The sequence below is a fragment of the Cebidichthys violaceus genome, unplaced genomic scaffold (assembly GCF_023349555.1).
Source record: "Cebidichthys violaceus isolate CVI_PGR_0920_01 unplaced genomic scaffold, fCebVio1.0.p SCAF_2, whole genome shotgun sequence".
Lineage (NCBI taxonomy): Eukaryota > Metazoa > Chordata > Actinopteri > Perciformes > Stichaeidae > Cebidichthys > Cebidichthys violaceus.
This window is the reverse complement of record NW_027176372.1, coordinates 8,731,833-8,757,004: the sequence shown is the minus strand read 5'-3', so window position 1 is coordinate 8,757,004 and position 25,172 is coordinate 8,731,833. Positions and strand designations below refer to the sequence as shown.

Below are 25,172 nucleotides of genomic sequence, written 5' to 3'. Positions count from 1 at the left end.
TGAAAACATTACCTTCAGACACTTGGGGGAATGGCTGCTTAGTCAACTGAAAACATTGCAATATAAGAATGGATTGAAAATATAGAGAAGTTTGCCTTATCTAAAGTCTTTACAATTAGCAGAGGATGGTTTCGATCCATCGACATCTGGGTTATGGGCCCAGCACGCTTCCGCTGCGCCACTCTGCTCTCTCTTTCAAAGAGTGGGACTTGTAAATATCTTTTAGTTGTTGTGGAAATCTTTGGGAATCAGAGGGAATCAATATTTCAGCAGCTAACTGGTTGCAAAAGTATGCATATTTTGGATGTTGCAGCAACCTTGTTTCTAGTGATTTCCCCAAATCCAAACAAGAATCTTAAAAGCGTTCACAAGACATTTCACAAATACACTTGTGGGAATGAATGCTTAGGCATTTGAAAACATGGCAATGTGAGTATGGACTGAAGTAAGTGTTGAGCCACTCCGCCGTGAAGGTATTACAATGAGAACTTACTGGGTACACACATTAACTTAAGTGAAGATGCACAAACACAACAGTGAGTATGTGTATGCATGTGTTCCAATAATCTTAAAGTAAAGTCCAGAAAGAACGGCAGTGGTGGGATTTGAACCCACGCCTCCTTAGAGACTGGAGCGACCTTGTTTCTATTGATTTCCCCAATTCCAAACAAGAATCTTGAAAGTGTCTACAAGACATTTCACGAATACACTTGTGGGAATGAATGCTTAGGCATTTGAAAACATGGCAATGTGAGTATGGATTGAAGTAAGTGTTGAGCCACTCCGCCGTGAAGGAATTACAATGAGAACTTACTGGGTACAAACATTAACCTAAGTGAAGATGCACAAACACAACAGTGAGCATGTGTATGCATGTGTTCCAATAATCTTAAAGTAAAGTCCAGAAAGAATGGCAGTGGTGGGATTTGAACCCACGCCTCCATAGAGACTGGAGCCTAAATCCAGCGCCTTCGACCACTCGGCCACACTACCTTGGCTTCAGAGAAGTGTTCCTGCTCCGCCCAGTTGTTCTGAACACACTCTAAGCAAAGTCGTCAGCCTTCAATGTTCATTGTAACCCAAACAGCAATCGGAGAAGCTAACTAAATAGTTTAGAACAATCAGTCACAGGAGCAACATTTAACAGTTGCCCTCGCTTGGACAAGTGTTTTCAAACTGAGACAAATAAGACAGTAACCTTAAGCAAGGGTTTCCATTGACTTGCGGATGCCTGTTTCAAGTATAACACTTAGATTAGTAATCTTAGATTAGTTATCTAAAAACATAGCATTTTGAGTACAACAGAAAGGGTCAAGCCAGCATGGAGTGACACAAGCTACTGATCATTGTTTATTCACACAAGATTGGCTATGAATGCAAGTCAGAATGAGGTGAGATCATCAAATCTCTCATTTTACCAGAGACCTTTCATTGACAATGGCAGTGGTGGGATTTGAACCCACGCCTCCTGAGAGACTGGAGCCTTAATCCAGCGCCTTTGACCACTCGGCCACACTACCCGTAAATAAAACAGTTGCATCAGCTTCTTGGGACGAATATTTGATGTCCATTGCCGCACTAAAGAGTGAAAACATTACCTTCAGACACTTGGGGGAATGGCTGCTTAGTCAACTGAAAACATTGCAATATAAGAATGGATTGAAAATATAGAGAAGTTTGACTTATCTAAAGTCTTTACAATTAGCAGAGGATGGTTTCGATCCATCGACATCTGGGTTATGGGCCCAGCACGCTTCCGCTGCGCCACTCTGCTCTCTCTTTCTAAGAGTGGGACTTGTAAATATCTTTTAGTTGTTGTGGAAATCTTTGGGAATCAGAGGGAATCAATATTTCAGCAGCTAACTGGTTGCAAAAGTATGCATATTTTGGATGTTGCAGCGACCTTGTTTCTAGTGATTTCCCCAAATCCAAACAAGAATCTTAAAAGCGTTCACAAGACATTTCACAAATACACTTGTGGGAATGAATGTTTAGGCATTTGAAAACATGGCAATGTGAGTATGGGTTGAAGTAAGTGTTGAGCCACTCCACCGTGAAGGTATTACAATGAGAACTTACTGGGTACACACATTAACTTAAGTGAAGATGCACAAACACAACAGTGAGTATGTGTATGCATGTGTTCCAATAATCTTAAAGTAAAGTCCAGAAAGAATGGCGGGATTTGAACCCACGCCTCCTTAGAGACTGGAGCGACCTTGTTTCTATTGATTTCCCCAATTCCAAACAAGAACCTTGAAAGTGTCTACAAGACATTTCACGAATACACTTGTGGGAATGAATGCTTAGGCATTTGAAAACATGGCAATGTGAGTATGGATTGAAGTAAGTGTTGAGCCACTCCGCCGTGAAGGAATTACAATGAGAACTTACTGGGTACACACATTAACTTAAGTGAAGATGCACAAACACAACAGTGAGTATGTGTATGCATGTGTTCCAATAATCTTAAAGTAAAGTCCAGAAAGAATGGCAGTGGTGGGATTTGAACCCACGCCTCCTTAGAGACTGGAGCGACCTTGTTTCTATTGATTTCCCCAATTCCAAACAAGAACCTTGAAAGTGTCTACAAGACATTTCACGAATACACTTGTGGGAATGAATGCTTAGGCATTTGAAAACATGGCAATGTGAGTATGGATTGAAGTAAGTGTTGAGCCACTCCGCCGTGAAGGAATTACAATGAGAACTTACTGGGTACACACATTAACTTAAGTGAAGATGCACAAACACAACAGTGAGCATGTGTATGCATGTGTTCCAATAATCTTAAAGTAAAGTCCAGAAAGAATGGCAGTGGTGGGATTTGAACACACGCCTCCATAGAGACTGGAGCCTAAATCCAGCGCCTTCGACCAGTCGGCCGCACTACCTTGGCTTCAGAGAAGTGTTCCTGCTCCGCCCAGTTGTTCTGAACACACTCTAAGCAAATTCGTCAGCCTTCAATGTTCATTGTAACCCAAACAGCAATCGGAGAAGCTAACTAAATAGTTTAGAACAATCAGTCACAGGAGCAACATTTAACAGTTGCCCTCGCTTGGACAAGTGTTTTCAAACTGAGACAAATAAGACAGTAACCTTAAGCAAGGGTTTCCATTGACTTGCGGATGCCTGTTTCAAGTATAACACTTAGATTAGTAATCTTAGATTAGTTATCTAAAAACATAGCATTTTGATTATAACAGAAAGGGTCAAGCCAGCATGGAGTGACACAAGTTACTGATCATTGTTGATTCACACAAGATTAGCTATGAACGCAAGTCAGAATGAGGTGAGACCATCAAATCTCTCATTTTACCAGAGACCTTTCACTGACAATGGCAGTGGTTGGATTTGAACCCACGCCTCCTGAGAGACTGGAGCCTTAATCCAGCGCCTTTGACCACTCGGCCACACTACCCGTAAATAAAACAGTTGCATCAGCTTCTTGGGACGAATATTTGATGTCCATTGCCGCACTAAAGAGTGAAAACATTACCTTCAGACACTTGGGGGAATGGCTGCTTAGTCAACTGAAAACATTGCAATATAAGAATGGATTGAAAATATAGAGAAGTTTGCCTTATCTAAAGTCTTTACAATTAGCAGAGGATGGTTTCGATCCATCGACATCTGGGTTATGGGCCCAGCACGCTTCCGCTGCGCCACTCTGCTCTCTCTTTCAAAGAGTGGGACTTGTAAATATCTTTTAGTTGTTGTGGAAATCTTTGGGAATCAGAGGGAATCAATATTTCAGCAGCTAACTGGTTGCAAAAGTATGCATATTTTGGATGTTGCAGCAACCTTGTTTCTAGTGATTTCCCCAAATCCAAACAAGAATCTTAAAAGCGTTCACAAGACATTTCACAAATACACTTGTGGGAATGAATGCTTAGGCATTTGAAAACATGGCAATGTGAGTATGGACTGAAGTAAGTGTTGAGCCACTCCGCCGTGAAGGTATTACAATGAGAACTTACTGGGTACACACATTAACTTAAGTGAAGATGCACAAACACAACAGTGAGTATGTGTATGCATGTGTTCCAATAATCTTAAAGTAAAGTCCAGAAAGAACGGCAGTGGTGGGATTTGAACCCACGCCTCCTTAGAGACTGGAGCGACCTTGTTTCTATTGATTTCCCCAATTCCAAACAAGAATCTTGAAAGTGTCTACAAGACATTTCACGAATACACTTGTGGGAATGAATGCTTAGGCATTTGAAAACATGGCAATGTGAGTATGGATTGAAGTAAGTGTTGAGCCACTCCGCCGTGAAGGAATTACAATGAGAACTTACTGGGTACAAACATTAACCTAAGTGAAGATGCACAAACACAACAGTGAGCATGTGTATGCATGTGTTCCAATAATCTTAAAGTAAAGTCCAGAAAGAATGGCAGTGGTGGGATTTGAACCCACGCCTCCATAGAGACTGGAGCCTAAATCCAGCGCCTTCGACCACTCGGCCACACTACCTTGGCTTCAGAGAAGTGTTCCTGCTCCGCCCAGTTGTTCTGAACACACTCTAAGCAAAGTCGTCAGCCTTCAATGTTCATTGTAACCCAAACAGCAATCGGAGAAGCTAACTAAATAGTTTAGAACAATCAGTCACAGGAGCAACATTTAACAGTTGCCCTCGCTTGGACAAGTGTTTTCAAACTGAGACAAATAAGACAGTAACCTTAAGCAAGGGTTTCCATTGACTTGCGGATGCCTGTTTCAAGTATAACACTTAGATTAGTAATCTTAGATTAGTTATCTAAAAACATAGCATTTTGAGTACAACAGAAAGGGTCAAGCCAGCATGGAGTGACACAAGCTACTGATCATTGTTTATTCACACAAGATTGGCTATGAATGCAAGTCAGAATGAGGTGAGATCATCAAATCTCTCATTTTACCAGAGACCTTTCATTGACAATGGCAGTGGTGGGATTTGAACCCACGCCTCCTGAGAGACTGGAGCCTTAATCCAGCGCCTTTGACCACTCGGCCACACTACCCGTAAATAAAACAGTTGCATCAGCTTCTTGGGACGAATATTTGATGTCCATTGCCGCACTAAAGAGTGAAAACATTACCTTCAGACACTTGGGGGAATGGCTGCTTAGTCAACTGAAAACATTGCAATATAAGAATGGATTGAAAATATAGAGAAGTTTGACTTATCTAAAGTCTTTACAATTAGCAGAGGATGGTTTCGATCCATCGACATCTGGGTTATGGGCCCAGCACGCTTCCGCTGCGCCACTCTGCTCTCTCTTTCTAAGAGTGGGACTTGTAAATATCTTTTAGTTGTTGTGGAAATCTTTGGGAATCAGAGGGAATCAATATTTCAGCAGCTAACTGGTTGCAAAAGTATGCATATTTTGGATGTTGCAGCGACCTTGTTTCTAGTGATTTCCCCAAATCCAAACAAGAATCTTAAAAGCGTTCACAAGACATTTCACAAATACACTTGTGGGAATGAATGTTTAGGCATTTGAAAACATGGCAATGTGAGTATGGGTTGAAGTAAGTGTTGAGCCACTCCACCGTGAAGGTATTACAATGAGAACTTACTGGGTACACACATTAACTTAAGTGAAGATGCACAAACACAACAGTGAGTATGTGTATGCATGTGTTCCAATAATCTTAAAGTAAAGTCCAGAAAGAATGGCGGGATTTGAACCCACGCCTCCTTAGAGACTGGAGCGACCTTGTTTCTATTGATTTCCCCAATTCCAAACAAGAACCTTGAAAGTGTCTACAAGACATTTCACGAATACACTTGTGGGAATGAATGCTTAGGCATTTGAAAACATGGCAATGTGAGTATGGATTGAAGTAAGTGTTGAGCCACTCCGCCGTGAAGGAATTACAATGAGAACTTACTGGGTACACACATTAACTTAAGTGAAGATGCACAAACACAACAGTGAGCATGTGTATGCATGTGTTCCAATAATCTTAAAGTAAAGTCCAGAAAGAATGGCAGTGGTGGGATTTGAACACACGCCTCCATAGAGACTGGAGCCTAAATCCAGCGCCTTCGACCAGTCGGCCGCACTACCTTGGCTTCAGAGAAGTGTTCCTGCTCCGCCCAGTTGTTCTGAACACACTCTAAGCAAATTCGTCAGCCTTCAATGTTCATTGTAACCCAAACAGCAATCGGAGAAGCTAACTAAATAGTTTAGAACAATCAGTCACAGGAGCAACATTTAACAGTTGCCCTCGCTTGGACAAGTGTTTTCAAACTGAGACAAATAAGACAGTAACCTTAAGCAAGGGTTTCCATTGACTTGCGGATGCCTGTTTCAAGTATAACACTTAGATTAGTAATCTTAGATTAGTTATCTAAAAACATAGCATTTTGATTATAACAGAAAGGGTCAAGCCAGCATGGAGTGACACAAGTTACTGATCATTGTTGATTCACACAAGATTAGCTATGAACGCAAGTCAGAATGAGGTGAGACCATCAAATCTCTCATTTTACCAGAGACCTTTCACTGACAATGGCAGTGGTGGGATTTGAACCCACGCCTCCTGAGAGACTGGAGCCTTAATCCAGCGCCTTTGACCACTCGGCCACACTACCCGTAAATAAAACAGTTGCATCAGCTTCTTGGGACGAATATTTGATGTCCATTGCCGCACTAAAGAGTGAAAACATTACCTTCAGACACTTGGGGGAATGGCTGCTTAGTCAACTGAAAACATTGCAATATAAGAATGGATTGAAAATATAGAGAAGTTTGCCTTATCTAAAGTCTTTACAATTAGCAGAGGATGGTTTCGATCCATCGACATCTGGGTTATGGGCCCAGCACGCTTCCGCTGCGCCACTCTGCTCTCTCTTTCAAAGAGTGGGACTTGTAAATATCTTTTAGTTGTTGTGGAAATCTTTGGGAATCAGAGGGAATCAATATTTCAGCAGCTAACTGGTTGCAAAAGTATGCATATTTTGGATGTTGCAGCAACCTTGTTTCTAGTGATTTCCCCAAATCCAAACAAGAATCTTAAAAGCGTTCACAAGACATTTCACAAATACACTTGTGGGAATGAATGCTTAGGCATTTGAAAACATGGCAATGTGAGTATGGACTGAAGTAAGTGTTGAGCCACTCCGCCGTGAAGGTATTACAATGAGAACTTACTGGGTACACACATTAACTTAAGTGAAGATGCACAAACACAACAGTGAGTATGTGTATGCATGTGTTCCAATAATCTTAAAGTAAAGTCCAGAAAGAACGGCAGTGGTGGGATTTGAACCCACGCCTCCTTAGAGACTGGAGCGACCTTGTTTCTATTGATTTCCCCAATTCCAAACAAGAATCTTGAAAGTGTCTACAAGACATTTCACGAATACACTTGTGGGAATGAATGCTTAGGCATTTGAAAACATGGCAATGTGAGTATGGATTGAAGTAAGTGTTGAGCCACTCCGCCGTGAAGGAATTACAATGAGAACTTACTGGGTACAAACATTAACCTAAGTGAAGATGCACAAACACAACAGTGAGCATGTGTATGCATGTGTTCCAATAATCTTAAAGTAAAGTCCAGAAAGAATGGCAGTGGTGGGATTTGAACCCACGCCTCCATAGAGACTGGAGCCTAAATCCAGCGCCTTCGACCACTCGGCCACACTACCTTGGCTTCAGAGAAGTGTTCCTGCTCCGCCCAGTTGTTCTGAACACACTCTAAGCAAAGTCGTCAGCCTTCAATGTTCATTGTAACCCAAACAGCAATCGGAGAAGCTAACTAAATAGTTTAGAACAATCAGTCACAGGAGCAACATTTAACAGTTGCCCTCGCTTGGACAAGTGTTTTCAAACTGAGACAAATAAGACAGTAACCTTAAGCAAGGGTTTCCATTGACCTGCGGATGCCTGTTTCAAGTATAACACTTAGATTAGTAATCTTAGATTAGTTATCTAAAAACATAGCATTTTGAGTATAACAGAAAGGGTCAAGCCAGCATGGAGTGACACAAGCTACTGATCATTGTTTATTCACACAAGATTGGCTATGAATGCAAGTCAGAATGAGGTGAGATCATCAAATCTCTCATTTTACCAGAGACCTTTCATTGACAATGGCAGTGGTGGGATTTGAACCCACGCCTCCTGAGAGACTGGAGCCTTAATCCAGCGCCTTTGACCACTCGGCCACACTACCCGTAAATAAAACAGTTGCATCAGCTTCTTGGGACGAATATTTGATGTCCATTGCCGCACTAAAGAGTGAAAACATTACCTTCAGACACTTGGGGGAATGGCTGCTTAGTCAACTGAAAACATTGCAATATAAGAATGGATTGAAAATATAGAGAAGTTTGACTTATCTAAAGTCTTTACAATTAGCAGAGGATGGTTTCGATCCATCGACATCTGGGTTATGGGCCCAGCACGCTTCCGCTGCGCCACTCTGCTCTCTCTTTCAAAGAGTGGGACTTGTAAATATCTTTTAGTTGTTGTGGAAATCTTTGGGAATCAGAGGGAATCAATATTTCAGCAGCTAACTGGTTGCAAAAGTATGCATATTTTGGATGTTGCAGCGACCTTGTTTCTAGTGATTTCCCCAAATCCAAACAAGAATCTTAAAAGCGTTCACAAGACATTTCACAAATACACTTGTGGGAATGAATGTTTAGGCATTTGAAAACATGGCAATGTGAGTATGGGTTGAAGTAAGTGTTGAGCCACTCCACCGTGAAGGTATTACAATGAGAACTTACTGGGTACACACATTAACTTAAGTGAAGATGCACAAACACAACAGTGAGTATGTGTATGCATGTGTTCCAATAATCTTAAAGTAAAGTCCAGAAAGAATGGCAGTGGTGGGATTTGAACCCACGCCTCCTTAGAGACTGGAGCGACCTTGTTTCTATTGATTTCCCCAATTCCAAACAAGAACCTTGAAAGTGTCTACAAGACATTTCACGAATACACTTGTGGGAATGAATGCTTAGGCATTTGAAAACATGGCAATGTGAGTATGGATTGAAGTAAGTGTTGAGCCACTCCGCCGTGAAGGAATTACAATGAGAACTTACTGGGTACACACATTAACTTAAGTGAAGATGCACAAACACAACAGTGAGCATGTGTATGCATGTGTTCCAATAATCTTAAAGTAAAGTCCAGAAAGAATGGCAGTGGTGGGATTTGAACACACGCCTCCATAGAGACTGGAGCCTAAATCCAGCGCCTTCGACCAGTCGGCCGCACTACCTTGGCTTCAGAGAAGTGTTCCTGCTCCGCCCAGTTGTTCTGAACACACTCTAAGCAAATTCGTCAGCCTTCAATGTTCATTGTAACCCAAACAGCAATCGGAGAAGCTAACTAAATAGTTTAGAACAATCAGTCACAGGAGCAACATTTAACAGTTGCCCTCGCTTGGACAAGTGTTTTCAAACTGAGACAAATAAGACAGTAACCTTAAGCAAGGGTTTCCATTGACTTGCGGATGCCTGTTTCAAGTATAACACTTAGATTAGTAATCTTAGATTAGTTATCTAAAAACATAGCATTTTGATTATAACAGAAAGGGTCAAGCCAGCATGGAGTGACACAAGTTACTGATCATTGTTGATTCACACAAGATTAGCTATGAACGCAAGTCAGAATGAGGTGAGACCATCAAATCTCTCATTTTACCAGAGACCTTTCACTGACAATGGCAGTGGTGGGATTTGAACCCACGCCTCCTGAGAGACTGGAGCCTTAATCCAGCGCCTTTGACCACTCGGCCACACTACCCGTAAATAAAACAGTTGCATCAGCTTCTTGGGACGAATATTTGATGTCCATTGCCGCACTAAAGAGTGAAAACATTACCTTCAGACACTTGGGGGAATGGCTGCTTAGTCAACTGAAAACATTGCAATATAAGAATGGATTGAAAATATAGAGAAGTTTGCCTTATCTAAAGTCTTTACAATTAGCAGAGGATGGTTTCGATCCATCGACATCTGGGTTATGGGCCCAGCACGCTTCCGCTGCGCCACTCTGCTCTCTCTTTCAAAGAGTGGGACTTGTAAATATCTTTTAGTTGTTGTGGAAATCTTTGGGAATCAGAGGGAATCAATATTTCAGCAGCTAACTGGTTGCAAAAGTATGCATATTTTGGATGTTGCAGCAACCTTGTTTCTAGTGATTTCCCCAAATCCAAACAAGAATCTTAAAAGCGTTCACAAGACATTTCACAAATACACTTGTGGGAATGAATGCTTAGGCATTTGAAAACATGGCAATGTGAGTATGGACTGAAGTAAGTGTTGAGCCACTCCGCCGTGAAGGTATTACAATGAGAACTTACTGGGTACACACATTAACTTAAGTGAAGATGCACAAACACAACAGTGAGTATGTGTATGCATGTGTTCCAATAATCTTAAAGTAAAGTCCAGAAAGAACGGCAGTGGTGGGATTTGAACCCACGCCTCCTTAGAGACTGGAGCGACCTTGTTTCTATTGATTTCCCCAATTCCAAACAAGAATCTTGAAAGTGTCTACAAGACATTTCACGAATACACTTGTGGGAATGAATGCTTAGGCATTTGAAAACATGGCAATGTGAGTATGGATTGAAGTAAGTGTTGAGCCACTCCGCCGTGAAGGAATTACAATGAGAACTTACTGGGTACAAACATTAACCTAAGTGAAGATGCACAAACACAACAGTGAGCATGTGTATGCATGTGTTCCAATAATCTTAAAGTAAAGTCCAGAAAGAATGGCAGTGGTGGGATTTGAACCCACGCCTCCATAGAGACTGGAGCCTAAATCCAGCGCCTTCGACCACTCGGCCACACTACCTTGGCTTCAGAGAAGTGTTCCTGCTCCGCCCAGTTGTTCTGAACACACTCTAAGCAAAGTCGTCAGCCTTCAATGTTCATTGTAACCCAAACAGCAATCGGAGAAGCTAACTAAATAGTTTAGAACAATCAGTCACAGGAGCAACATTTAACAGTTGCCCTCGCTTGGACAAGTGTTTTCAAACTGAGACAAATAAGACAGTAACCTTAAGCAAGGGTTTCCATTGACTTGCGGATGCCTGTTTCAAGTATAACACTTAGATTAGTAATCTTAGATTAGTTATCTAAAAACATAGCATTTTGAGTACAACAGAAAGGGTCAAGCCAGCATGGAGTGACACAAGCTACTGATCATTGTTTATTCACACAAGATTGGCTATGAATGCAAGTCAGAATGAGGTGAGATCATCAAATCTCTCATTTTACCAGAGACCTTTCATTGACAATGGCAGTGGTGGGATTTGAACCCACGCCTCCTGAGAGACTGGAGCCTTAATCCAGCGCCTTTGACCACTCGGCCACACTACCCGTAAATAAAACAGTTGCATCAGCTTCTTGGGACGAATATTTGATGTCCATTGCCGCACTAAAGAGTGAAAACATTACCTTCAGACACTTGGGGGAATGGCTGCTTAGTCAACTGAAAACATTGCAATATAAGAATGGATTGAAAATATAGAGAAGTTTGACTTATCTAAAGTCTTTACAATTAGCAGAGGATGGTTTCGATCCATCGACATCTGGGTTATGGGCCCAGCACGCTTCCGCTGCGCCACTCTGCTCTCTCTTTCTAAGAGTGGGACTTGTAAATATCTTTTAGTTGTTGTGGAAATCTTTGGGAATCAGAGGGAATCAATATTTCAGCAGCTAACTGGTTGCAAAAGTATGCATATTTTGGATGTTGCAGCGACCTTGTTTCTAGTGATTTCCCCAAATCCAAACAAGAATCTTAAAAGCGTTCACAAGACATTTCACAAATACACTTGTGGGAATGAATGTTTAGGCATTTGAAAACATGGCAATGTGAGTATGGGTTGAAGTAAGTGTTGAGCCACTCCACCGTGAAGGTATTACAATGAGAACTTACTGGGTACACACATTAACTTAAGTGAAGATGCACAAACACAACAGTGAGTATGTGTATGCATGTGTTCCAATAATCTTAAAGTAAAGTCCAGAAAGAATGGCGGGATTTGAACCCACGCCTCCTTAGAGACTGGAGCGACCTTGTTTCTATTGATTTCCCCAATTCCAAACAAGAACCTTGAAAGTGTCTACAAGACATTTCACGAATACACTTGTGGGAATGAATGCTTAGGCATTTGAAAACATGGCAATGTGAGTATGGATTGAAGTAAGTGTTGAGCCACTCCGCCGTGAAGGAATTACAATGAGAACTTACTGGGTACACACATTAACTTAAGTGAAGATGCACAAACACAACAGTGAGCATGTGTATGCATGTGTTCCAATAATCTTAAAGTAAAGTCCAGAAAGAATGGCAGTGGTGGGATTTGAACACACGCCTCCATAGAGACTGGAGCCTAAATCCAGCGCCTTCGACCAGTCGGCCGCACTACCTTGGCTTCAGAGAAGTGTTCCTGCTCCGCCCAGTTGTTCTGAACACACTCTAAGCAAATTCGTCAGCCTTCAATGTTCATTGTAACCCAAACAGCAATCGGAGAAGCTAACTAAATAGTTTAGAACAATCAGTCACAGGAGCAACATTTAACAGTTGCCCTCGCTTGGACAAGTGTTTTCAAACTGAGACAAATAAGACAGTAACCTTAAGCAAGGGTTTCCATTGACTTGCGGATGCCTGTTTCAAGTATAACACTTAGATTAGTAATCTTAGATTAGTTATCTAAAAACATAGCATTTTGATTATAACAGAAAGGGTCAAGCCAGCATGGAGTGACACAAGTTACTGATCATTGTTGATTCACACAAGATTAGCTATGAACGCAAGTCAGAATGAGGTGAGACCATCAAATCTCTCATTTTACCAGAGACCTTTCACTGACAATGGCAGTGGTGGGATTTGAACCCACGCCTCCTGAGAGACTGGAGCCTTAATCCAGCGCCTTTGACCACTCGGCCACACTACCCGTAAATAAAACAGTTGCATCAGCTTCTTGGGACGAATATTTGATGTCCATTGCCGCACTAAAGAGTGAAAACATTACCTTCAGACACTTGGGGGAATGGCTGCTTAGTCAACTGAAAACATTGCAATATAAGAATGGATTGAAAATATAGAGAAGTTTGCCTTATCTAAAGTCTTTACAATTAGCAGAGGATGGTTTCGATCCATCGACATCTGGGTTATGGGCCCAGCACGCTTCCGCTGCGCCACTCTGCTCTCTCTTTCAAAGAGTGGGACTTGTAAATATCTTTTAGTTGTTGTGGAAATCTTTGGGAATCAGAGGGAATCAATATTTCAGCAGCTAACTGGTTGCAAAAGTATGCATATTTTGGATGTTGCAGCAACCTTGTTTCTAGTGATTTCCCCAAATCCAAACAAGAATCTTAAAAGCGTTCACAAGACATTTCACAAATACACTTGTGGGAATGAATGCTTAGGCATTTGAAAACATGGCAATGTGAGTATGGACTGAAGTAAGTGTTGAGCCACTCCGCCGTGAAGGTATTACAATGAGAACTTACTGGGTACACACATTAACTTAAGTGAAGATGCACAAACACAACAGTGAGTATGTGTATGCATGTGTTCCAATAATCTTAAAGTAAAGTCCAGAAAGAACGGCAGTGGTGGGATTTGAACCCACGCCTCCTTAGAGACTGGAGCGACCTTGTTTCTATTGATTTCCCCAATTCCAAACAAGAATCTTGAAAGTGTCTACAAGACATTTCACGAATACACTTGTGGGAATGAATGCTTAGGCATTTGAAAACATGGCAATGTGAGTATGGATTGAAGTAAGTGTTGAGCCACTCCGCCGTGAAGGAATTACAATGAGAACTTACTGGGTACAAACATTAACCTAAGTGAAGATGCACAAACACAACAGTGAGCATGTGTATGCATGTGTTCCAATAATCTTAAAGTAAAGTCCAGAAAGAATGGCAGTGGTGGGATTTGAACCCACGCCTCCATAGAGACTGGAGCCTAAATCCAGCGCCTTCGACCACTCGGCCACACTACCTTGGCTTCAGAGAAGTGTTCCTGCTCCGCCCAGTTGTTCTGAACACACTCTAAGCAAAGTCGTCAGCCTTCAATGTTCATTGTAACCCAAACAGCAATCGGAGAAGCTAACTAAATAGTTTAGAACAATCAGTCACAGGAGCAACATTTAACAGTTGCCCTCGCTTGGACAAGTGTTTTCAAACTGAGACAAATAAGACAGTAACCTTAAGCAAGGGTTTCCATTGACCTGCGGATGCCTGTTTCAAGTATAACACTTAGATTAGTAATCTTAGATTAGTTATCTAAAAACATAGCATTTTGAGTATAACAGAAAGGGTCAAGCCAGCATGGAGTGACACAAGCTACTGATCATTGTTTATTCACACAAGATTGGCTATGAATGCAAGTCAGAATGAGGTGAGATCATCAAATCTCTCATTTTACCAGAGACCTTTCATTGACAATGGCAGTGGTGGGATTTGAACCCACGCCTCCTGAGAGACTGGAGCCTTAATCCAGCGCCTTTGACCACTCGGCCACACTACCCGTAAATAAAACAGTTGCATCAGCTTCTTGGGACGAATATTTGATGTCCATTGCCGCACTAAAGAGTGAAAACATTACCTTCAGACACTTGGGGGAATGGCTGCTTAGTCAACTGAAAACATTGCAATATAAGAATGGATTGAAAATATAGAGAAGTTTGACTTATCTAAAGTCTTTACAATTAGCAGAGGATGGTTTCGATCCATCGACATCTGGGTTATGGGCCCAGCACGCTTCCGCTGCGCCACTCTGCTCTCTCTTTCAAAGAGTGGGACTTGTAAATATCTTTTAGTTGTTGTGGAAATCTTTGGGAATCAGAGGGAATCAATATTTCAGCAGCTAACTGGTTGCAAAAGTATGCATATTTTGGATGTTGCAGCGACCTTGTTTCTAGTGATTTCCCCAAATCCAAACAAGAATCTTAAAAGCGTTCACAAGACATTTCACAAATACACTTGTGGGAATGAATGTTTAGGCATTTGAAAACATGGCAATGTGAGTATGGGTTGAAGTAAGTGTTGAGCCACTCCACCGTGAAGGTATTACAATGAGAACTTACTGGGTACACACATTAACTTAAGTGAAGATGCACAAACACAACAGTGAGTATGTGTATGCATGTGTTCCAATAATCTTAAAGTAAAGTCCAGAAAGAATGGCAGTGGTGGGATTTGAACCCACGCCTCCTTAGAGACTGGAGCGACCTTGTTTCTATTGATTTCCCCAATTCCAAACAAGAACCTTGAAAGTGTCTACAAGACATTTCACGAATACACTTGTGGGAATGAATGCTTAGGCATTTGAAAACATGGCAATGTGAGTATGGATTGAAGTAAGTGTTGAGCCACTCCGCCGTGAAGGAATTACAATGAGAACTTACTGGGTACACACATTAACTTAAGTGAAGATGCACAAACACAACAGTGAGCATGTGTATGCATGTGTTCCAATAATCTTAAAGTAAAGTCCAGAAAGAATGGCAGTGGTGGGATTTGAACACACGCCTCCATAGAGACTGGAGCCTAAATCCAGCGCCTTCGACCAGTCGGCCGCACTACCTTGGCTTCAGAGAAGTGTTCCTGCTCCGCCCAGTTGTTCTGAACACACTCTAAGCAAATTCGTCAGCCTTCAATGTTCATTGTAACCCAAACAGCAATCGGAGAAGCTAACTAAATAGTTTAGAACAATCAGTCACAGGAGCAACATTTAACAGTTGCCCTCGCTTGGACAAGTGTTTTCAAACTGAGACAAATAAGACAGTAACCTTAAGCAAGGGTTTCCATTGACTTGCGGATGCCTGTTTCAAGTATAACACTTAGATTAGTAATCTTAGATTAGTTATCTAAAAACATAGCATTTTGATTATAACAGAAAGGGTCAAGCCAGCATGGAGTGACACAAGTTACTGATCATTGTTGATTCACACAAGATTAGCTATGAACGCAAGTCAGAATGAGGTGAGACCATCAAATCTCTCATTTTACCAGAGACCTTTCACTGACAATGGCAGTGGTGGGATTTGAACCCACGCCTCCTGAGAGACTGGAGCCTTAATCCAGCGCCTTTGACCACTCGGCCACACTACCCGTAAATAAAACAGTTGCATCAGCTTCTTGGGACGAATATTTGATGTCCATTGCCGCACTAAAGAGTGAAAACATTACCTTCAGACACTTGGGGGAATGGCTGCTTAGTCAACTGAAAACATTGCAATATAAGAATGGATTGAAAATATAGAGAAGTTTGCCTTATCTAAAGTCTTTACAATTAGCAGAGGATGGTTTCGATCCATCGACATCTGGGTTATGGGCCCAGCACGCTTCCGCTGCGCCACTCTGCTCTCTCTTTCAAAGAGTGGGACTTGTAAATATCTTTTAGTTGTTGTGGAAATCTTTGGGAATCAGAGGGAATCAATATTTCAGCAGCTAACTGGTTGCAAAAGTATGCATATTTTGGATGTTGCAGCAACCTTGTTTCTAGTGATTTCCCCAAATCCAAACAAGAATCTTAAAAGCGTTCACAAGACATTTCACAAATACACTTGTGGGAATGAATGCTTAGGCATTTGAAAACATGGCAATGTGAGTATGGACTGAAGTAAGTGTTGAGCCACTCCGCCGTGAAGGTATTACAATGAGAACTTACTGGGTACACACATTAACTTAAGTGAAGATGCACAAACACAACAGTGAGTATGTGTATGCATGTGTTCCAATAATCTTAAAGTAAAGTCCAGAAAGAACGGCAGTGGTGGGATTTGAACCCACGCCTCCTTAGAGACTGGAGCGACCTTGTTTCTATTGATTTCCCCAATTCCAAACAAGAATCTTGAAAGTGTCTACAAGACATTTCACGAATACACTTGTGGGAATGAATGCTTAGGCATTTGAAAACATGGCAATGTGAGTATGGATTGAAGTAAGTGTTGAGCCACTCCGCCGTGAAGGAATTACAATGAGAACTTACTGGGTACACACATTAACCTAAGTGAAGATGCACAAACACAACAGTGAGCATGTGTATGCATGTGTTCCAATAATCTTAAAGTAAAGTCCAGAAAGAATGGCAGTGGTGGGATTTGAACCCACGCCTCCATAGAGACTGGAGCCTAAATCCAGCGCCTTCGACCACTCGGCCACACTACCTTGGCTTCAGAGAAGTGTTCCTGCTCCGCCCAGTTGTTCTGAACACACTCTAAGCAAAGTCGTCAGCCTTCAATGTTCATTGTAACCCAAACAGCAATCGGAGAAGCTAACTAAATAGTTTAGAACAATCAGTCACAGGAGCAACATTTAACAGTTGCCCTCGCTTGGACAAGTGTTTTCAAACTGAGACAAATAAGACAGTAACCTTAAGCAAGGGTTTCCATTGACCTGCGGATGCCTGTTTCAAGTATAACACTTAGATTAGTAATCTTAGATTAGTTATCTAAAAACATAGCATTTTGAGTATAACAGAAAGGGTCAAGCCAGCATGGAGTGACACAAGCTACTGATCATTGTTTATTCACACAAGATTGGCTATGAACGCAAGTCAGAATGAGGTGAGATCATCAAATCTCTCATTTTACCAGAGACCTTTCATTGACAATGGCAGTGGTGGGATTTGAACCCACGCCTCCTGAGAGACTGGAGCCTTAATCCAGCGCCTTTGACCACTCGGCCACACTACCCGTAAATAAAACAGTTGCATCAGCTTCTTGGGACGAATATTTGATGTCCATTGCCGCACTAAAGAGTGAAAACATTACCTTCAGACACTTGGGGGAATGGCTGCTTAGTCAACTGAAAACATTGCAATATAAGAATGGATTGAAAATATAGAGAAGTTTGACTTATCTAAAGTCTTTACAATTAGCAGAGGATGGTTTCAATCCATCGACATCTGGGTTATGGGCCCAGCACGCTTCCGCTGCGCCACTCTGCTCTCTCTTTCAAAGAGTGGGACTTGTAAATATCTTTTAGTTGTTGTGGAAATCTTTGGGAATCAGAGGGAATCAATATTTCAGCAGCAAACTGGTTGCAAAAGTATGCATATTTTGGATGTTGCAGCGACCTTGTTTCTAGTGATTTCCCCAAATCCAAACAAGAATCTTAAAAGCGTTCACAAGACATTTCACGAATACACTTGTGGGAATGAATGTTTAGGCATTTGAAAACATGGCAATGTGAGTATGGGTTGAAGTAAGTGTTGAGCCACTCCGCCGTGAAGGTATTACAATGAGAACTTACTGGGTACACACATTAACTTAAGTGAAGATGCACAAACACAACAGTGAGTATGTGTATGCATGTGTTCCAATAATCTTAAAGTAAAGTCCAGAAAGAATGGCAGTGGTGGGATTTGAACCCACGCCTCCTTAGAGACTGGAGCGACCTTGTTTCTATTGATTTCCCCAATTCCAAACAAGAACCTTGAACGTGTCTACAAGACATTTCACGAATACACTTGTGGGAATGAATGCTTAGGCATTTGAAAACATGGCAATGTGAGTATGGATTGAAGTAAGTGTTGAGCCACTCCGCCGTGAAGGAATTACAATGAGAACTTACTGGGTACACACATTAACTTAAGTGAAGATGCACAAACACAACAGTGAGCATGTGTATGCATGTGTTCCAATAATCTTAAAGTAAAGTCCAGAAAGAATGGCAGTGGTGGGGTTTGAACCCACACCTCCATAGAGACTGGAGCCTAAATCCAGCGCCTTCGACCACTCGGCCACACTACCTTGGCTTCAGAGAAGTGTTCCTGCTCCGCCCAGTTGTTCTGAACACACTCTAAGCAAAGTCGTCAGCCTTCAATGTTCATTGTAACCCAAACAGCAATCGGAGAAGCTAACTAAATAGTTTAGAACAATCAGTCACAGGAGCAACATTTAACAGTTGCCCTCGCTTGGACAAGTGTTTTCAAACTGAGACAAATAAGACAGTAACCTTAAGCAAGGGTTTCCATTGCCCTGCGGATGCCTGTTTCAAGTATAACACTTAGATTAGTAATCTTAGATTAGTTATCTAAAAACATAGCATTTTGAGTATAACAGAAAGGGTCAAGCCAGCATGGAGTGACACAAGTTACTGATCATTGTTGATTCACACAAGATTAGCTATGAACGCAAGTCAGAATGAGGTGAGACCATCAAATCTCTCATTTTACCAGAGACCTTTCATTGACAATGGCAGTGGTGGGATTTGAACCCACGCCTCCTGAGAGACTGGAGCCTTAATCCAGCGCCTTTGACCACTCGGCCACACTACCTGTAAATAAAGCAGTTGCATCAGCTTCTTGGGACGAATATTTGATGTCCATTGCCGCACTAAAGAGTGAAAACATTACCTTCAGACACTTGGGGGAATGGCTGCTTAGTCAACTGAAAACATTGCAATATAAGAATGGATTGAAAATATAGAGAAGTTTGCCTTATCTAAAGTCTTTACAATTAGCAGAGGATGGTTTCGATCCATCGACATCTGGGTTATGGGCCCAGCACGCTTCCGCTGCGCCACTCTGCTCTCTCTTTCAAAGAGTGGGACTTGTAAATATCTTTTAGTTGTTGTGGAAATCTTTGGGAATCAGAGGGAATCAATATTTCAGCAGCTAACTGGTTGCAAAAGTATGCATATTTTGGATGTTGCAGCAACCTTGTTTCTAGTGATTTCCCCAAATCCAAACAAGAATCTTAAAAGCGTTCACAAGACATTTCACAAATACACTTGTGGGAATGAATGCTTAGGCATTTGAAAACATGGCAATGTGAGTATGGACTGAAGTAAGTGTTGAGCCACTCCGCCGTGAAGGTATTACAATGAGAACTTACTGGATACACACATTAACTTAAGTGAAGATGCACAAACACAACAGTGAGTATGTGTATGCATGTGTTCCAATAATCTTAAAGTAAAGTCCAGAAAGAACGGCAGTGGTGGGATTAGAACCCACGCCTCCTTAGAGACTGGAGCGACCTTGTTTCTATTGATTTCCCCAATTCCAAACAAGAATCTTGAAAGTGTCTACAAGAAATTTCACGAATACACTTGTGGGAATGAATGCTTAGGCATTTGAAAACATGGCAATGTGAGTATGGATTGAAGTAAGTGTTGAGCCACTCCGCCGTGAAGGAATTACAATGAGAACTTACTGGGTACACACATTAACTTAAGTGAAGATGCACAAACACAACAGTGAGCATGTGTATGCATGTGTTCCAATAATCTTAAAGTAAAGTCCAGAAAGAATGGCAGTGGTGGGATTTGAACCCACGCCTCCATAGAGACTGGAGCCTAAATCCAGCGCCTTCGACCAGTCGGCCGCACTACCTTGGCTTCAGAGAAGTGTTCCTGCTCCGCCCAGTTGTTCTGAACACACTCTAAGCAAAGTCGTCAGCCTTCAATGTTCATTGTAACCCAAACAGCAATCGGAGAAGCTAACTAAATAGTTTAGAACAATCAGTCACAGGAGCAACATTTAACAGTTGCCCTCGCTTGGACAAGTGTTTTCAAACTGAGACAAATAAGACAATAACCTTAAGCAAGGGTTTCCATTGACCTGCGGATGCCTGTTTCAAGTATAACACTTAGATTAGTAATCTTAGATTAGTTATCTAAAAACATAGCATTTTGAGTATAACAGAAAGGGTCGAGCCAGCATGGAGTGACACAAGCTACTGATCATTGTTGATTCACACAAGATTGGCTATGAATGCAAGTCAGAATGAGGTGAGACCATCAAATCTCTCATTTTACCAGAGACCTTTCATTGACAATGGCAGTGGTGGGATTTGAACCCACGCCTCCTGAGAGACTGGAGCCTTAATCCAGCGCCTTTGACCACTCGGCCACACTACCTGTAAATAAAGCAGTTGCATCAGCTTCTTGGGACGAATATTTGATGTCCATTGCCGCACTAAAGAGTGAAAACATTACCTTCAGACACTTGGGGGAATGGCTGCTTAGTCAACTGAAAACATTGCAATATAAGAATGGATTGAAAATATAGAGAAGTTTGCCTTATCTAAAGTCTTTACAATTAGCAGAGGATGGTTTCGATCCATCGACATCTGGGTTATGGGCCCAGCACGCTTCCGCTGCGCCACTCTGCTCTCTCTTTCAAAGAGTGGGACTTGTAAATATCTTTTAGTTGTTGTGGAAATCTTTGGGAATCAGAGGGAATCAATATTTCAGCAGCTAACTGGTTGCAAAAGTATGCATATTTTGGATGTTGCAGCAACCTTGTTTCTAGTGATTTCCCCAAATCCAAACAAGAATCTTAAAAGCGTTCACAAGACATTTCACAAATACACTTGTGGGAATGAATGCTTAGGCATTTGAAAACATGGCAATGTGAGTATGGACTGAAGTAAGTGTTGAGCCACTCCGCCGTGAAGGTATTACAATGAGAACTTACTGGGTACACACATTAACTTAAGTGAAGATGCACAAACACAACAGTGAGTATGTGTATGCATGTGTTCCAATAATCTTAAAGTAAAGTCCAGAAAGAACGGCAGTGGTGGGATTTGAACCCACGCCTCCTTAGAGACTGGAGCGACCTTGTTTCTATTGATTTCCCCAATTCCAAACAAGAATCTTGAAAGTGTCTACAAGACATTTCACGAATACACTTGTGGGAATGAATGCTTAGGCATTTGAAAACATGGCAATGTGAGTATGGATTGAAGTAAGTGTTGAGCCACTCCGCCGTGAAGGAATTACAATGAGAACTTACTGGGTACACACATTAACCTAAGTGAAGATGCACAAACACAACAGTGAGCATGTGTATGCATGTGTTCCAATAATCTTAAAGTAAAGTCCAGAAAGAATGGCAGTGGTGGGATTTGAACCCACGCCTCCATAGAGACTGGAGCCTAAATCCAGCGCCTTCGACCACTCGGCCACACTACCTTGGCTTCAGAGAAGTGTTCCTGCTCCGCCCAGTTGTTCTGAACACACTCTAAGCAAAGTCGTCAGCCTTCAATGTTCATTGTAACCCAAACAGCAATCGGAGAAGCTAACTAAATAGTTTAGAACAATCAGTCACAGGAGCAACATTTAACAGTTGCCCTCGCTTGGACAAGTGTTTTCAAACTGAGACAAATAAGACAGTAACCTTAAGCAAGGGTTTCCATTGACCTGCGGATGCCTGTTTCAAGTATAACACTTAGATTAGTAATCTTAGATTAGTTATCTAAAAACATAGCATTTTGAGTATAACAGAAAGGGTCAAGCCAGCATGGAGTGACACAAGCTACTGATCATTGTTTATTCACACAAGATTGGCTATGAACGCAAGTCAGAATGAGGTGAGATCATCAAATCTCTCATTTTACCAGAGACCTTTCATTGACAATGGCAGTGGTGGGATTTGAACCCACGCCTCCTGAGAGACTGGAGCCTTAATCCAGCGCCTTTGACCACTCGGCCACACTACCCGTAAATAAAACAGTTGCATCAGCTTCTTGGGACGAATATTTGATGTCCATTGCCGCACTAAAGAGTGAAAACATTACCTTCAGACACTTGGGGGAATGGCTGCTTAGTCAACTGAAAACATTGCAATATAAGAATGGATTGAAAATATAGAGAAGTTTGACTTATCTAAAGTCTTTACAATTAGCAGAGGATGGTTTCAATCCATTGACATCTGGGTTATGGGCCCAGCACGCTTCCGCTGCGCCACTCTGCTCTCTCTTTCAAAGAGTGGGACTTGTAAATATCTTTTAGTTGTTGTGGAAATCTTTGGGAATCAGAGGGAATCAATATTTCAGCAGCTAACTGGTTGCAAAAGTATGCATATTTTGGATGTTGCAGCGACCTTGTTTCTAGTGATTTCCCCAAATCCAAACAAGAATCTTAAAAGCGTTCACAAGACATTTCACGAATACACTTGTGGGAATGAATGTTTAGGCATTTGAAAACATGGCAATGTGAGTATGGGTTGAAGTAAGTGTTGAGCCACTCCGCCGTGAAGGTATTACAATGAGAACTTACTGGGTACACACATTAACTTAAGTGAAGATGCACAAACACAACAGTGAGTATGTGTATGCATGTGTTCCAATAATCTTAAAGTAAAGTCCAGAAAGAACGGCAGTGGTGGGATTTGAACCCACGCCTCCTTAGAGACTGGAGCGACCTTGTTTCTATTGATTTCCCCAATTCCAAACAAGAATCTTGAAAGTGTCTACAAGACATTTCACGAATACACTTGTGGGAATGAATGCTTAGGCATTTGAAAACATGGCAATGTGAGTATGGATTGAAGTAAGTGTTGAGCCACTCCGCCGTGAAGGAATTACAATGAGAACTTACTGGGTACACACATTAACCTAAGTGAAGATGCACAAACACAACAGTGAGCATGTGTATGCATGTGTTCCAATAATCTTAAAGTAAAGTCCAGAAAGAATGGCAGTGGTGGGATTTGAACCCACGCCTCCATAGAGACTGGAGCCTAAATCCAGCGCCTTCGACCACTCGGCCACACTACCTTGGCTTCAGAGAAGTGTTCCTGCTCCGCCCAGTTGTTCTGAACACACTCTAAGCAAAGTCGTCAGCCTTCAATGTTCATTGTAACCCAAACAGCAATCGGAGAAGCTAACTAAATAGTTTAGAACAATCAGTCACAGGAGCAACATTTAACAGTTGCCCTCGCTTGGACAAGTGTTTTCAAACTGAGACAAATAAGACAGTAACCTTAAGCAAGGGTTTCCATTGACCTGCGGATGCCTGTTTCAAGTATAACACTTAGATTAGTAATCTTAGATTAGTTATCTAAAAACATAGCATTTTGAGTATAACAGAAAGGGTCAAGCCAGCATGGAGTGACACAAGCTACTGATCATTGTTTATTCACACAAGATTGGCTATGAACGCAAGTCAGAATGAGGTGAGATCATCAAATCTCTCATTTTACCAGAGACCTTTCATTGACAATGGCAGTGGTGGGATTTGAACCCACGCCTCCTGAGAGACTGGAGCCTTAATCCAGCGCCTTTGACCACTCGGCCACACTACCCGTAAATAAAACAGTTGCATCAGCTTCTTGGGACGAATATTTGATGTCCATTGCCGCACTAAAGAGTGAAAACATTACCTTCAGACACTTGGGGGAATGGCTGCTTAGTCAACTGAAAACATTGCAATATAAGAATGGATTGAAAATATAGAGAAGTTTGACTTATCTAAAGTCTTTACAATTAGCAGAGGATGGTTTCAATCCATCGACATCTGGGTTATGGGCCCAGCACGCTTCCGCTGCGCCACTCTGCTCTCTCTTTCAAAGAGTGGGACTTGTAAATATCTTTTAGTTGTTGTGGAAATCTTTGGGAATCAGAGGGAATCAATATTTCAGCAGCTAACTGGTTGCAAAAGTATGCATATTTTGGATGTTGCAGCGACCTTGTTTCTAGTGATTTCCCCAAATCCAAACAAGAATCTTAAAAGCGTTCACAAGACATTTCACGAATACACTTGTGGGAATGAATGTTTAGGCATTTGAAAACATGGCAATGTGAGTATGGGTTGAAGTAAGTGTTGAGCCACTCCGCCGTGAAGGTATTACAATGAGAACTTACTGGGTACACACATTAACTTAAGTGAAGATGCACAAACACAACAGTGAGTATGTGTATGCATGTGTTCCAATAATCTTAAAGTAAAGTCCAGAAAGAATGGCAGTGGTGGGATTTGAACCCACGCCTCCTTAGAGACTGGAGCGACCTTGTTTCTATTGATTTCCCCAATTCCAAACAAGAACCTTGAAAGTGTCTACAAGACATTTCACGAATACACTTGTGGGAATGAATGCTTAGGCATTTGAAAACATGGCAATGTGAGTATGGATTGAAGTAAGTGTTGAGCCACTCCGCCGTGAAGGAATTACAATGAGAACTTACTGGGTACACACATTAACTTAAGTGAAGATGCACAAACACAACAGTGAGCATGTGTATGCATGTGTTCCAATAATCTTAAAGTAAAGTCCAGAAAGAATGGCAGTGGTGGGGTTTGAACCCACACCTCCATAGAGACTGGAGCCTAAATCCAGCGCCTTCGACCACTCGGCCACACTACCTTGGCTTCAGAGAAGTGTTCCTGCTCCGCCCAGTTGTTCTGAACACACTCTAAGCAAAGTCGTCAGCCTTCAATGTTCATTGTAAC

At 41.7% G+C, this 25,172-nt stretch overlaps 26 non-coding genes across 26 annotated transcripts; all 26 read right to left on the bottom strand.

Moving 5' to 3' along the window:
- Positions 1-911: 911 nt before the first annotated feature.
- Positions 912-993, bottom strand: trnal-uag (transfer RNA leucine (anticodon UAG)). The gene has a single exon. It is a non-coding gene; the product is annotated as a tRNA-Leu (tRNA).
- A 445-nt stretch (positions 994-1,438) lies between these two features.
- Positions 1,439-1,520, bottom strand: trnal-aag (transfer RNA leucine (anticodon AAG)). The gene has a single exon. It is a non-coding gene; the product is annotated as a tRNA-Leu (tRNA).
- A 1,819-nt stretch (positions 1,521-3,339) lies between these two features.
- On the bottom strand, positions 3,340-3,421 carry trnal-aag (transfer RNA leucine (anticodon AAG)). The gene has a single exon. It is a non-coding gene; the product is annotated as a tRNA-Leu (tRNA).
- A 977-nt stretch (positions 3,422-4,398) lies between these two features.
- Positions 4,399-4,480, bottom strand: trnal-uag (transfer RNA leucine (anticodon UAG)). The gene has a single exon. It is a non-coding gene; the product is annotated as a tRNA-Leu (tRNA).
- Positions 4,481-4,925: 445 nt separating this feature from the next.
- On the bottom strand, positions 4,926-5,007 carry trnal-aag (transfer RNA leucine (anticodon AAG)). The gene has a single exon. It is a non-coding gene; the product is annotated as a tRNA-Leu (tRNA).
- A 1,498-nt stretch (positions 5,008-6,505) lies between these two features.
- On the bottom strand, positions 6,506-6,587 carry trnal-aag (transfer RNA leucine (anticodon AAG)). Its single transcript has one exon. It is a non-coding gene; the product is annotated as a tRNA-Leu (tRNA).
- Positions 6,588-7,564: 977 nt separating this feature from the next.
- Positions 7,565-7,646, bottom strand: trnal-uag (transfer RNA leucine (anticodon UAG)). Its single transcript has one exon. It is a non-coding gene; the product is annotated as a tRNA-Leu (tRNA).
- Positions 7,647-8,091: 445 nt separating this feature from the next.
- Positions 8,092-8,173, bottom strand: trnal-aag (transfer RNA leucine (anticodon AAG)). Its single transcript has one exon. It is a non-coding gene; the product is annotated as a tRNA-Leu (tRNA).
- A 1,504-nt stretch (positions 8,174-9,677) lies between these two features.
- Positions 9,678-9,759, bottom strand: trnal-aag (transfer RNA leucine (anticodon AAG)). The gene has a single exon. It is a non-coding gene; the product is annotated as a tRNA-Leu (tRNA).
- A 977-nt stretch (positions 9,760-10,736) lies between these two features.
- On the bottom strand, positions 10,737-10,818 carry trnal-uag (transfer RNA leucine (anticodon UAG)). Its single transcript has one exon. It is a non-coding gene; the product is annotated as a tRNA-Leu (tRNA).
- Positions 10,819-11,263: 445 nt separating this feature from the next.
- trnal-aag (transfer RNA leucine (anticodon AAG)) lies at positions 11,264-11,345 on the bottom strand. The gene has a single exon. It is a non-coding gene; the product is annotated as a tRNA-Leu (tRNA).
- Positions 11,346-12,843: 1,498 nt separating this feature from the next.
- Positions 12,844-12,925, bottom strand: trnal-aag (transfer RNA leucine (anticodon AAG)). Its single transcript has one exon. It is a non-coding gene; the product is annotated as a tRNA-Leu (tRNA).
- Positions 12,926-13,902: 977 nt separating this feature from the next.
- Positions 13,903-13,984, bottom strand: trnal-uag (transfer RNA leucine (anticodon UAG)). Its single transcript has one exon. It is a non-coding gene; the product is annotated as a tRNA-Leu (tRNA).
- A 445-nt stretch (positions 13,985-14,429) lies between these two features.
- On the bottom strand, positions 14,430-14,511 carry trnal-aag (transfer RNA leucine (anticodon AAG)). Its single transcript has one exon. It is a non-coding gene; the product is annotated as a tRNA-Leu (tRNA).
- Positions 14,512-16,015: 1,504 nt separating this feature from the next.
- On the bottom strand, positions 16,016-16,097 carry trnal-aag (transfer RNA leucine (anticodon AAG)). The gene has a single exon. It is a non-coding gene; the product is annotated as a tRNA-Leu (tRNA).
- A 977-nt stretch (positions 16,098-17,074) lies between these two features.
- trnal-uag (transfer RNA leucine (anticodon UAG)) lies at positions 17,075-17,156 on the bottom strand. Its single transcript has one exon. It is a non-coding gene; the product is annotated as a tRNA-Leu (tRNA).
- A 445-nt stretch (positions 17,157-17,601) lies between these two features.
- trnal-aag (transfer RNA leucine (anticodon AAG)) lies at positions 17,602-17,683 on the bottom strand. The gene has a single exon. It is a non-coding gene; the product is annotated as a tRNA-Leu (tRNA).
- Positions 17,684-18,660: 977 nt separating this feature from the next.
- Positions 18,661-18,742, bottom strand: trnal-uag (transfer RNA leucine (anticodon UAG)). Its single transcript has one exon. It is a non-coding gene; the product is annotated as a tRNA-Leu (tRNA).
- A 445-nt stretch (positions 18,743-19,187) lies between these two features.
- Positions 19,188-19,269, bottom strand: trnal-aag (transfer RNA leucine (anticodon AAG)). Its single transcript has one exon. It is a non-coding gene; the product is annotated as a tRNA-Leu (tRNA).
- A 977-nt stretch (positions 19,270-20,246) lies between these two features.
- Positions 20,247-20,328, bottom strand: trnal-uag (transfer RNA leucine (anticodon UAG)). Its single transcript has one exon. It is a non-coding gene; the product is annotated as a tRNA-Leu (tRNA).
- A 445-nt stretch (positions 20,329-20,773) lies between these two features.
- Positions 20,774-20,855, bottom strand: trnal-aag (transfer RNA leucine (anticodon AAG)). Its single transcript has one exon. It is a non-coding gene; the product is annotated as a tRNA-Leu (tRNA).
- A 977-nt stretch (positions 20,856-21,832) lies between these two features.
- On the bottom strand, positions 21,833-21,914 carry trnal-uag (transfer RNA leucine (anticodon UAG)). Its single transcript has one exon. It is a non-coding gene; the product is annotated as a tRNA-Leu (tRNA).
- Positions 21,915-22,359: 445 nt separating this feature from the next.
- On the bottom strand, positions 22,360-22,441 carry trnal-aag (transfer RNA leucine (anticodon AAG)). Its single transcript has one exon. It is a non-coding gene; the product is annotated as a tRNA-Leu (tRNA).
- A 977-nt stretch (positions 22,442-23,418) lies between these two features.
- On the bottom strand, positions 23,419-23,500 carry trnal-uag (transfer RNA leucine (anticodon UAG)). Its single transcript has one exon. It is a non-coding gene; the product is annotated as a tRNA-Leu (tRNA).
- Positions 23,501-23,945: 445 nt separating this feature from the next.
- trnal-aag (transfer RNA leucine (anticodon AAG)) lies at positions 23,946-24,027 on the bottom strand. The gene has a single exon. It is a non-coding gene; the product is annotated as a tRNA-Leu (tRNA).
- Positions 24,028-25,004: 977 nt separating this feature from the next.
- On the bottom strand, positions 25,005-25,086 carry trnal-uag (transfer RNA leucine (anticodon UAG)). Its single transcript has one exon. It is a non-coding gene; the product is annotated as a tRNA-Leu (tRNA).
- Between the last annotated feature and the right edge of the window lie 86 nt (positions 25,087-25,172).